At 30.6% G+C, this 11,130-nt stretch overlaps 1 long non-coding RNA gene across 1 annotated transcript; it reads right to left on the bottom strand.

Annotated features, from left to right (window-relative positions):
• Positions 1–7,150: 7,150 nt before the first annotated feature.
• Positions 7,151–9,836, bottom strand: LOC140063644 (uncharacterized). The gene is made up of 4 exons (XR_011847654.1): positions 9,577–9,836; positions 8,886–9,043; positions 8,424–8,508; positions 7,151–7,868 (listed from the first exon to the last, which is right to left on the bottom strand). It is a non-coding gene; the product is annotated as an uncharacterized lncRNA (long non-coding RNA).
• Between the last annotated feature and the right edge of the window lie 1,294 nt (positions 9,837–11,130).

Consider the following 11,130-nt stretch of genomic DNA (forward strand, 5'->3'; position numbering starts at 1 on the left):
ATTCCAAGATATTTATATTTGGACACAATATCAATATCAACTTCATTGATTTGGTTGATTAGAACTATTTCGGAAGTCAAAAATCATTTCTTTAGTTTTACCTTCGTTAATAACTAAACGATTATCTACACACCCGTCTACACACCATGTAATAAATGAATTCACTGAGTTTCTATATAATGTCTCGTCATTCTTAGCAATTAAACCTAATAAGACGGTATCGTCGGCGTACTTCAACAAATAATTGTTCGGATGAATAGATTTACAATCATTCGTATACTAAACATATAATAGCGGCGAGAGAACACAACCTTGTGGGGATCCGACATTAGTTATCTGTTTATCCGAAAGAGTCCCCGATATGTGCCTATCTGCTGGAAATCGTCAACAATTATCCCTGTCCCTAAAAGAGCCCGCCCTAATCAATTGAATGACTTTCGTCCGGTAGCGCTTACCCCTATTGTTATGAAGTGCTTTGAAAAGATTATTAGTAAACATCTTATTGCCCCTTTATCTCCACTTCTTGACCCTTTGCAATTTGTTTTCCAACCACACAAGTGTGGAGATGATGCTGTTCTTACACTTGTTCATTTGATGCGATGTAGCACTTATAAGAATTAGCTACAGAACTATAGCATTGGTCAACAATTCTTTATCACAGTGGTTAAAATCACCCATAACAAGTTTAGGTGAATCAGGAGATTTATCTGAAACGTCATGTACAGTTTCGGTAACGATCTTAGCTGCTTTATTTGCATCCGCATCTGGGGGAATATATGCTAAAATAACATAAAGTTCATTAAACTCCCTAGGCAAGTAAAACGGTCGAAAGGCTACGCACATAAGTTAGATGTTCACATCGCATAAAGTCTTCTTTATGTTGACGTTACCGCACCAATTATTATTCACAAACATAAAAATTCCTCCTCCTTTACTTTTCCCAGTCACTGTAGCATCTCGATCAAGTCGTAATAAATTAAAGCCATCAATACTTACAGAGTAATCATTAATCGTTGTAGATAACCAAGTTTCCGTAAAACAGACTAGGCTTGATTCCCTGAAGTTGGTTAGAAATTTCGTACAGGCATTTCATCAACTTTATTTACGATTGATCTAACGTTGCTCATAGTTATAACTGGAAGCGGTAGACGGTGTTGATTTTTCCTAATTCGTCGCTTTAAGCTTCCTCTGTGTCCTCTTTTCCTGGGTTTTACTGCAACGTCATTCCGATTTGGCATCCATTCTGGAATAATGGGGCTCGGCATCCGGGACGCTTGGCTTGGTGTTGATATTCCAAGCGCTAGCAGCACATCACGATCGTAGCTTAGTGGGGCTGACAATACCGAGTGATTTAAAACGGCAAAAAGTGCGATAAAACTCACAATCCAGACAAAGAAAAACGTATCCATACTCTCAGAAACTAAGTATGAATTGAAATTCGCAAAATTACAGCGCACATAATACAATAAAAACGATGAAAATAATTATGTTAGAAGAGCAAATTGAACGTTCCGCGTCGCCGATGAACAGCGCCACTATTATTCCTCTTGTTTTCATGATCTGTTTATATGTCTGTCTCTTCTACATCTTATTGGTGTTCCATAAATCTGATTTTGAGTGCTCTTCCAGTTGCATTTATGCAAACGTTGTCGCAATTATTTAGTTTATTCAAGTGGGTGATGAGAGTTAAAACATAGATATGGATTGTTGTCGGTGGTGGGTTTCCGATACACTGTGGTTTTGAGGGATCCGTCGTATTGTAAAGTGATGATGGTGTCCAAGAAAGGTATCTCGTTTCTGTGGTGAATGTAATATTCCCTGATGGATCAATGTTGTTTAATATTCATTAAGGTTAGACTCAGAGTTGTTTGGAACACATACCCTTTCCAAAAATGGGCTTGATTGCAGTTGGTTTCCGATGTACAGGCTTGTTGTTCCAGCCATTCCATAAAAAAGCTAGCAATGATCTGAGCTTCCCATTGCTATCATTTTCTTGTGTCTGTATATTTTTTTTTTAAACTGAAACGGAAATTAATTAATTAGTACCCGTTTTAGTAGCGCCATGATGTCTTTTTTTTGGTTCTTATTTTTAGTTCTGTGTCTTGTTTCAGACGTTTTTTTACTTCGTCTAATATTTTGATGTTTCCTCTCCGAAAAATGTGGCAAAATATAGTAACCCACACACTTTAATAATCTTTATTTACAAAATAAGCGCGCATATAAACATCCTAAATCATATATTGTAATAACTAATTACTTTTTAAAACTGTGATAACTCAAGTAGAACAAAAAATTACAGTAAAATTAGTATTAAATAAAACACAAGAATGTATGAATTATCTATTATTGAAATAACTTGAAATATCTTCTTTCAATAGAGTGATTGCAAACAACTATAACCTAGTTCACATTTCTACTGGAACTTTCAAAAACTTGTCAAGTGGAAGTAGCATGTTGGTAAAACTTTTAACCTATGATTATTACTCGAATAAAGCCGACAGAGTTCTGTTTCCAGTAACCCTCAAGGACTGGGCTACTTTTTAGCCGGTTCTTTTCCCATCTTAGTTGCAGACGACAACTCTGATTTCCCCCAAACCCGGTCATTGTGACTGCTATCACTTCCTTTATGCGATTTTCATAACTTTGGTCAAAGGTTGAGTTTGGTAAAAAATAATACTACTCATCTCATACAATTGGTGGCTGTACTGTATTGTTATAGTAGTAGGAGAAGCTGCTATACAAAATGTACTGCGACAGACTATACTAATAGTGGGGTGCCTTAAGGGAAAAAATGATCAAAAACGTTACACGGATGACAAAGTTTTCAAATTTTGTACATATGTTCACTGGGACATACAGATTAAAAAAATCACTGTAGCCAAGAAAAAAATTTTATTTTATGACCATATTTGGAGTATTTTCAAAATGGCCGCCAAAACAAAATGATGGTCTTAGTAACCGGTAGGGGTACAGAGTTCATTTTAGTGTTAAATTGCTTAGAACACATATGTTTCTATTCACTCTAATACAAAATGTTATTAGAAAATGGCCGGAATCATCATTTCCGGAATTGTGAACTTTGACCCTAGTTCCTAATTATCATATGAAAAAGTAATTGTTTAAATTTGTTGAGAAAACAATGTATTGCGTGAAAAATAAGTGTTTGACGGTTGACTGTCATGCAATGTTGTAGTGATATAAAACAAAATTTAAGTCAAAAGTTAATATCATTACTTCTGGTCAATTGATAAATTCAGTCATTACCTTAATTAATACAAAAATATACGTTTTTGACAATTTAAGCACAATATTGTGATGTTATGCGCATTCGGTAACAAAATTTGAGGTTATCGGGTCAAAGGTCAATATTATGATTTCAGTCACTTTTGGGAAAAATAGTTCGTTAGACCAAATACTAACATGTATATTGTGAATATTTTAAGACCAACCTCATGTTTCTACTGTCAGTAGTTATCGAGCTAAAATGAACTCTGTACCCCTACCGGTTACTAAGATATTGACCATCATTTTGTTTTGGCGGCCATTTTGAAAATACTCCAAATATGGTCATAAAATAATTTTTTTTTCTTGGCTACAGTGACTTTTTTAATCTGTATGTCAAAGTGAACATATGTGCAAAATTTGAAAACTTTGTCATACGTGTAACGTTTTTGACCCTAAGGCACCCCACTATAAAGCTATTTCTGGCCCGAGGAAATGTGGTAAAGTTATCAAAGATAACCATGTCCAGGATTTTGGATCATAGTTAGTTACTTTAATAAATAAATAGGAGAAATTCTTACGCCCTGGGTTGCCATAAAACTTGGCCATTAATACAATTCGTTCATAGAAATTAAATAAAAATAAAAACAGCCATGACATCTGGCAACTTTTCTAACAGACTGAGTAATTGTTGCATTATGAATATTTAAATTATTAATTAAACAAACAGTTTTTGATCATTATCCTAATAACCCCAGATATCTAGATGGAAACAGTTTACGAAGCATACCTTCTAGAGCTTTTCAAGGCGGATCAATATTTCATATGTAAGCATTAATTATCGTGTATCACATATTTTCAGTCACGTCTGTCAAAAGTTATGACTAACGTATTATCATTTAGTTTTATAGTATAATTATTGGTGCTACCAGGGCTCAGTCACACAGGTTTATAGTATAATTATTGGTGCTACCAGGGCTTAGTCGCACAGGTTTATAGTATAATTATTGGTGCTACCAGGGCTCAGTCGCACAGGTTTATAGTATAATTATTGGTGCTACCAGGCCTCAGTCATACAGGTTTATAGTATAATTATTGGTGCTACCAGGGCTCAGTCGCACAGGTTTATAGTATAATTATTGGTGCTACCAGGGCTCAGTCACACAGGTTTATAGTATAATTATTGGTGCTACCAGGGCTCAGTCGCACAAGTTTATAGTATAATTATTGGTGCTACCAGGGCTCAGTCGCACAGGTTTATAGTATAATTATTGGTGCTACCATGGCTCAGTCACACAGGTTTATAGTATAATTATTGGTGCTACCATGGCTCAGTCGCACAGGTTTCCATACCAATGTTCGGTTCGTAACCAGAATTAGTTAATTTAGTAGTTTTTTAATATTTTTCAGCAAACTTGAAAACAACGATATTAGCTTTATACATAAAGACGCATTTTTTGCATTGGACAGTATTTATATGTTGTGAGTACTAATATAGTTCATATGTTTAAACATTGCTATTGCCATTGTATTGGTACAAATTATAATCATGATAATCAAAAAAACAAAAATTGACACATTCTAACATCATAATTTATCAATAATGTTGTTTTCCAGAAATAGATTATTCGCATAAATTTAATTAGTAAAATGTGAAATTAATTTTGTCAATGCATTATTTATTGTTTTACTTTATGAAGACGACTTGCCTATAACAACCTTAAGAAAATACCAATTTTGAACGCAAACATATTTGATACACTGTAAGTGGTTTTCTAATAATTATACCATTCATTACCTTTACTAATAGTTTTTTTTATTTGCTGGTCATTGTTCCCTAATGGCTAACGGGAAACTGTTATTATGGCATTTTGTGACCAATCGAAACTAACTTACAGGTCAAATTCAGCAATGGAAATTAATCTTTCCCAACAATTAAACCATACTCCGCATGCTGTAATTCTAGTTTTATAGAAAATAATTAAGCAGTATAATTTTATGATTTTTCTAAATAAACAAATCATATTTCCTGTACTAATCTAGTACATAATATTGTTTATTTTAGTGATTTGAGCTGGAACTATCTAACATCATTGGAAGACTGTCAACTACCGTCAGTTAAAAATATTATAATGAACAAAAATAATATTCAACGAATCTCAAAAAAAGTTTTTGTTAATATGTCATCACTTGAAATGTTGTAAGTACAAATTGATGGAAAATAATGTTTGTTATTAATAGATAATTTCAAAATAAGAAATTGAAAACGATGTTTGTACAGAAAGTATAACGCACACATTTCCTAATATTATCGTTTCAAATTAATTAATTAAATTTCAGTTTAGAATTACTGTTCTATGCCTTACACAGCAAAATTCTGATTCTTGTTTTAAGAAAAAAAAAACTTGTTTCAAGCAAAATATTTCTTGAAACAAGTAAATTTTGACTTGTCCGTATTTCAATACTTTTTGGCTTACCAAGAATCGTAAAATTCTTAACAAGAATCACACAAATTCTTATCAAGAAAATTATTCTTACCAAGAAATAATACTTTAAGAACAATATTCTTACCAAGAATTTAATTGCTTTTTTCATTCTTGTTTTAAGCAGTATCTGCCTTAAAATAAGTAACAATTTATCGATTTTTTAAAATAGAATTCTTGTTTCAAGCAATATTTTTCTTAAAATAAGTAAGAATATTCCGATTTATATTTTTAGTTTTCTTGTTTCAAGCAATATATTTCTTAAAATAAGTAAGAATATTCCGATTTGTATTTTATAGAATTCTTGTTTCAAGCAATATATTTCTTAAAATAAGTAAGAATATTCCGATTTGTATTTTTTTGAATTCTTGTTTCAAGCAAGATATTTCTTAAAATAAGTAAGAATATTCCGATTTGTATTTTATAGAATTCTTGTTTCAAGCAATATATTTCTTAAAATAAGTAAGAATATTCCGATTTGTATTTTTTTTAATTCTTGTTTCAAGCAAGATATTTCTTAAAATAAGTAAGAATATTCCGATTTTTATTTTTTGAATTCTTGTTTCAAGCAATATTTTTCTTAAAATAAGTAAGAATATTCCGATTTGTATTTTTTGAATTCTTGTTTCAAGCAATATTTTTCTTAAAATAAGTAAGAATATTCCGATTTGTATTTTTTGAATTCTTGTTTCAAGCAATTTTTTTCTTAAAATAAGTAAGAATATTCCGATTTGTATTTTTTGAATTCTTGTTTCAAGCAAAATATTTCTTAAAATAAGTAAGAATATTCCGATTTTTATTTGTAGAATTCTTGTTTCAAGCAATATTTTTCTTAAAATAAGTAAGAATATTCCGATTTGTATTTTTTAGAATTCTTGTTTTAAGCAATATTTTTCTTAAAATAAGTAAGAATATTCCGATTTTTAATTTTAATATTCTTGTTTCAAGCAATATATTTCTTAAAATAAGTAAGAATATTCCGATTTGTATTTTTTGAATTCTTGTTTCAAGCAATATTTTTCTTAAAATAAGTAAGAATATTCCGATTTGTATTTTTTGAATTCTTGTTTCAAGCAATATTTTTCTTAAAATAAGTAAGAATATTCCGATTTGTATTTTTTGAATTCTTGTTTCAAGCAATATATTTCTTAAAATAAGTAAGAATATTCCGATTTTTATTTGTAGAATTCTTGTTTCAAGCAATATTTTTCTTAAAATAAGTAAGAATATTCCGGTTTGTATTTTTTAGAATTCTTGTTTTAAGCAATATTTTTCTTAAAATAAGTAAGAATATTCCGATTTATATTTTTAGTTTTCTTGTTTCAAGCAATATATTTCTTAAAATAAGTAAGAATATTCCGATTTTTATTTGTAGAATTCTTGTTTCAAGCAAAACTTTTTTTAAAATAAGTAAACAAGAAGTCTATCAAATAAAAACCAGTAAATGTTTACTTATTTTAAGAAAAGTATTGCTTGAAACAAGAATTCTATCAAATTAAAATTCGTAAATTCTTACTTATATTGGGAAAAAAATTGCTTGAAACAAGAATTCTATAAAATATAAATCACTAAAAATTTATTTTAAGAACGATAAATGAATACTCATTTTAAGTAATATTTTACTTAAACAAATAAATTCAAGAATGTTATAAAACATAATATTAACAATACTGTTATTTTCATTAAGAACTACAATTTACATGACATTAGGTACAATAATATATACAACTTCTTTAAAACAAACTTGTTTTTATTAATAATAAAATGCCATCAAAAGAAAACTTAAAAACATTAAAATGGTAAAATACAAATTTCGTAAAATTCTTCTCCCGCACCTGGGCTTTAAACTATTAGGTGTCTTTAAATTTAATAATGTATACTAATGATGATTCAACAGCCTTTGTCAAGTGTACAGGTGTGTTTTCATCACAAATCACTAACTGTTAAAGGATAGTGAGGCCTACTTCTTTTCATTTTGGATAATCGAAATCCAGAAGGTAAAAAGTGGAGAGGAGAGTAACTAGAGCCTCATCTAATTTTGCTTTCTTTGTAGTTAGAATTGTTTGCTAAACTTTAATGTAGGCCATTTCTGTGTCCAAAAGCAATACCGGCATATTACCTGATCGGCGTGAAGACCAGGATTCTGGATCTTTATTCATGTTCCTAAAAATGAAAAGAGATTAATATAGTTTTAGTTATTACTGTATTTAAAATATGTGTAACATCATCAACTAATTGGGTACGGTGTGGTTTTAGAGTCCTATATCTGGGGCGGTAAACACAAAAACATGACGCAATATTAGAACGGTGGTAAGAATAATTTTACATTATAAGACATAAGGGTGGGTGGAATATGCATTTGAACTTTTTAATCACAAACTTTGCCCTGTTTATACCGATCCCAAAGACAGGCCTGGCTGTATCTATTATTTTTAGTTAAATTATTAGGGTCTAAATTTATTTTTAATATTACTATTTAGGCAAAACGGTGCTCAATCCTGATTGATGTTTTTATTCTGTATCAATGTTTATAATAACAATCATACAATTAAATGTAAATTTTGTTTAATTGTTTGATTTTAATAAATTATTGTAAACATAGTATATACCTCGAATTTTAAGCTAAGATAAATTTGATTTTAAAAAAACACTTTAAGATATTTTTTTTTAATGTACATAATGTTACTTGTATTTTAAATTAAAAAAAACACTAAATACCTTCAAGGTCGGCAGACTTTTTTTGATGAGTTTTTCCCAACAAATATGTTTGACAGATTTGACAACATATGGGTTATCTTTGAACCTAACCAAAAATAACAAATTGAAAACATTATATTATATAAATTTATTTAAATGAGTGGAATAATGTATGGACATAAACTTGATATACTGTAGCTCAAATTTTTAATAATGTAGCCTACAGTTTTGTAGGTGGTCAATGTAAAAGGAAGGGGAAAGGGTGGGCTGGCCAGGAGATCATTAATATGTCAAAAATTAATATTCATAAGTCATTTATTTAATTTTAGTTGTCAAAGGGAGGAGTGCATGACACTAGCTTGAGTCGAACCAAGCTGTTAAAAATACGTACACAATATGTACACGTATTTTCCTCACTACCATTGGTCCATTATAAAAATATTTATGAATAAATAAAAGTACAAAAACATACACTGTACTTACCAGATGGAGGACTGGTGTTTCTCTTTAAAATACCAAAATAAACTATATTATTCTCTTCTTTGGAAAAATTTGCTAAGCACTTTTTTAAAAAGCTTTCTTTTGTATTTCATTCCTCTTTGCCTAGTAATAATTAGTATCCTTCGAACTTCTTCAATTACCTAACAAATAATTTAAGATAAAAAAAGAAATTTAATATAACAATTTTAGTTATGCAGTACGTATGTTTTTTGTTTGTTTTTTTAGTATGTTTTTTTAAAAATTTAGAGTTAAAAACATTAAGTTTCAATATCGATGTGATCACTTCGGGGATTACTTAGTGTGTACAATTAATTAAATATAAAGAAGTGTTTTTAAATGTCATTATATTTCTCATTGGAATATGTGTATATAATATAATCCTTCGTAGATATTTCATGGCTACATTGCAAAATATTACTGTTACATTATAATTGTATTATCTATTATTAGGCCTTCCTTATACCTAGCTGAAATAGGTCCGACAATATTTGTCCCCTCTGTCAATGTCTGAACTAAAATGCTAAGCTAAACCTATACACCTGTCCGTCAGTACAGGCATAGTAGGCTAGCCTAGACCTACTAGTTCCAGGCCTACAGTATTACTAAATAGGAAGGAGCCTAGGCTAGGCCTAGACTGCTGGTAGATTAAAATATAATTATTAGGCCTACGAACCTGTTAAAATGTTGGCCACTTCTTCATCTATTTCTCGGATCTTCAACAAAGCGTCTTCCTTCGACATTATATTAGACTAATCTTACTAGGCCTATTGAAGCATTTAATATATAAATTGCGATGAAAGGTGTCTTTTACAGTACTTACAAACTCTAGATTTTGAATGATTACTTTAAAAAACCGTTGGCCATGATCCCGCCGGGAGCTAGGTCATCGACCACACACAGTGTTGTTTTTCAACTATTATCGCTGGCCTTTTACCCAGAATGTATAAGGTCATTATACTGCTTAACGTTAAAGCATGGAGGTATAAACCTCCATGGTGGTTAAAGCAAATCTATAAAACGTCTGGACCAACAGTAATACGACAGACAATAATAATGACACATGTTTGTTGCAGTCCAAAAAAAAGCGATAAGTTGGTGCCAGTAAACTGAAGTAGGTACAGTATTTGCTACCCTATTTGCTAAGGCATTATAATTCAATTCATGGAAATACTCCGAATTTTCGAGTAACATGTGGAATTGGTGGTTCGCTGCCCGGCAAGCTTTGGAATTTACAATTCGTTTTACAAGAATGTCATAAGACGCCATTTTAAGGACGAGTATAACAATCGGCAACCTCCTGCAGTTGACGATGGAAACATCAGTATATAAGTATGCCTGGAGAAAACGAGGATGCCAATTGAGGATGAAGTAGAACTAGGCCTAGACTAGGAGACTGACGAAGTTAATGAAGAAAAAAACTATTATAACGGGGATGATTTATCAACTGACGATAGTAGTAGTGATAATTCTAGTATTGTTATACTGTTAATGATTGTTTAATATTAATTATCTTGTTGATGCTCAGCAAGAAGGCCTACTAACTAGAGGATGAACAAGCAGATAATAGTATAAAAAATGCTGATTTCTTTCTACTAAAATTAAAGGAGAGAAACAAGATTCCACAGGTAAGCCATTTTGCTTTAAAATTACAACAATTATGCATTTTAAACTATTTTTTATTAGAGAAATACGTCTATTTCCTAGGCCTTGCTGGTACTGTTATTATACAGGACTATTAGCTATAGTAACTATAGGACTTGGGTACTAGGCCTAGGCATTATACACTCTAAGTTTATGTTGCATTTTTTTGTGACCAATTTCATTGTTACAAATAACATTTTTTTTGTTAGGCTGCATAGCTCCCCAACTAAAGCACAACTTAGTTTTTAAACATATTAAAACTTGAATATAAAAAATATTAAATCAATATTATTTTCTTTAGGTTGCAGTGCAATCGATTATTCAAAGCACAAACAGTTTGATTACCCAGATTCTTTCATCAGTTGAAACTGAAGTGCTAACTGCTCTACCGTTGTGTGAATATAAGGATGACAATCTATTTTAAGTAAAACATTTCTCAAAATAAGTATTTTTCAGAATATTAAAATAGAATTGACTTCAATTCAAGCAAAAATAGTCTTGATAGGATATAGTATGATATTGACTTCTTATCTTAAGTAAAACATTTCTCAAAATAAGTATTTTTTAAAATATTGCGAATCTCAAT

Source organism: Antedon mediterranea, chromosome 1, assembly GCF_964355755.1.
Source record: "Antedon mediterranea chromosome 1, ecAntMedi1.1, whole genome shotgun sequence".
In the NCBI taxonomy this organism is placed as follows: domain Eukaryota; kingdom Metazoa; phylum Echinodermata; class Crinoidea; order Comatulida; family Antedonidae; genus Antedon; species Antedon mediterranea.